We start from the raw sequence: 1,293 nt of genomic DNA, 5'->3' as shown, positions 1-1,293 counted from the left end.
ACTTCATCTTGTTTTTTTAAATTTTTATGTTCTTGTTTTAGTACAGGGTCACGGGCCAAATTTTGCCAAAAATGAAAGGAAAGAATTCTCCATTTTTATTAAATTTTCTGATGCATATACATGTACTTATGTTGCGTAGAAAGTTTGAGCTGATTCCGATCAAAATTAGATTTTTTATAAATTTTTAAAACTCTTTTTCAAATAATGTTAGTACATGTATGTACTGGGTACATGTATAGCAATAATTGATGTTTATACATGTATTAATAAGTGTTCTATCTCTCTCTCTTTCCTCAGTGTATTGGATGTATCCTTGGAGTCTGAAGATGATGAAGATGCTATTATTGAGAAAAGATGTCAAATGAGGAAGAATATTGAACAGAAATATCAATATGTAAGCCACACCTACTAATTAAAGGTTTGCATGTACCTACATACCGTAAATCCTTAAATAGAAGCCGCATTCGAATAAATGCCGGGGTAGCAATACAATTAAACTATAAATACACAACACTAGCCTAGGAGTGACTCAGTAGTCTAGTGGATAATGCCTGCAGTTCCAGAAGTTAAGAGCATGAGGTTACGGGTTCGAATCCCACTCTGGGCTGAAGTTTTTAATGACCTGGGGCAAAGCCCCCAGGTCGTTCCTATAATTGATTTCACTGTCGCGCTATCTATATTTAATATCCTATGAAGCTCAAAAAAATATATAAACCTTACAAACTACCAAAGGGTAGAAAGAAGGTAGGGTTGGTAACTTTTGTATGGGCCACACCCCCTAAGCTTGCAACACAAATAAATGGTGGTCAAACTGAACCCGAGGCTAGCAGAGCTGCATTTCCCCTGAGCATGGGGTCCGCCTCCACACAGCAAATTGGTCCACCCAGTCCCTAGGACCTAAACCTAACAATGTATCCTACGGCCTACTCCTAGAACCTAACCTACACCCTAGATGTTAGAAATAATAGTATTATAATGTACACTTGTCAATCTATCCTAATTATTATTGATATTGTATTTTTAGTTTGTGGTTATCTTATTCATACTTGTGGTTATAGGTGTTATATAAGTTGTGATGCATGCACAGTCTATTGTAGTAACTATCTAACTATACTGTCTGCTGTAACTGTCTGTTGTTATTGATTTGTTTCTGTTCAGTCGTTATATTGTTCTCTCTTTGATGCTCTCTTGGCTCTGGTGTATTCTCTTTCTCTCTCTCTTTGTTTTTCCTCTTGGTATTAACTTGAGTTTACATCATACTTATTGTCAACTACAGTCTGCGACTATCCCTGC

The 1,293-nt window shown here is 36.3% G+C and overlaps 1 long non-coding RNA gene across 3 annotated transcripts in view; it reads left to right on the top strand.

The window, feature by feature from the left end:
* The first annotated feature begins 312 nt into the window (after window positions 1–312).
* The window catches only part of LOC105314498 (uncharacterized), a 10,262-nt gene continuing 9,281 nt past the window's right edge, over window positions 313–1,293 (top strand). For all 3 annotated transcript variants that reach the window (XR_002187039.1, XR_002187040.1, XR_002187041.1), the window contains exon 1: window positions 313–394. This is a non-coding gene — a long non-coding RNA (uncharacterized LOC105314498). The remainder of the gene's footprint in view (window positions 395–1,293) is intronic.

The sequence above is a fragment of the Amphimedon queenslandica genome, unplaced genomic scaffold (assembly GCF_000090795.2).
Source record: "Amphimedon queenslandica unplaced genomic scaffold, v1.1 AMPQUscaffold_12867, whole genome shotgun sequence".
Lineage (NCBI taxonomy): Eukaryota > Metazoa > Porifera > Demospongiae > Haplosclerida > Niphatidae > Amphimedon > Amphimedon queenslandica.
The sequence above is the reverse complement of the archived record's forward strand: the minus strand, read 5'-3'. Positions and strand labels throughout refer to the sequence as shown.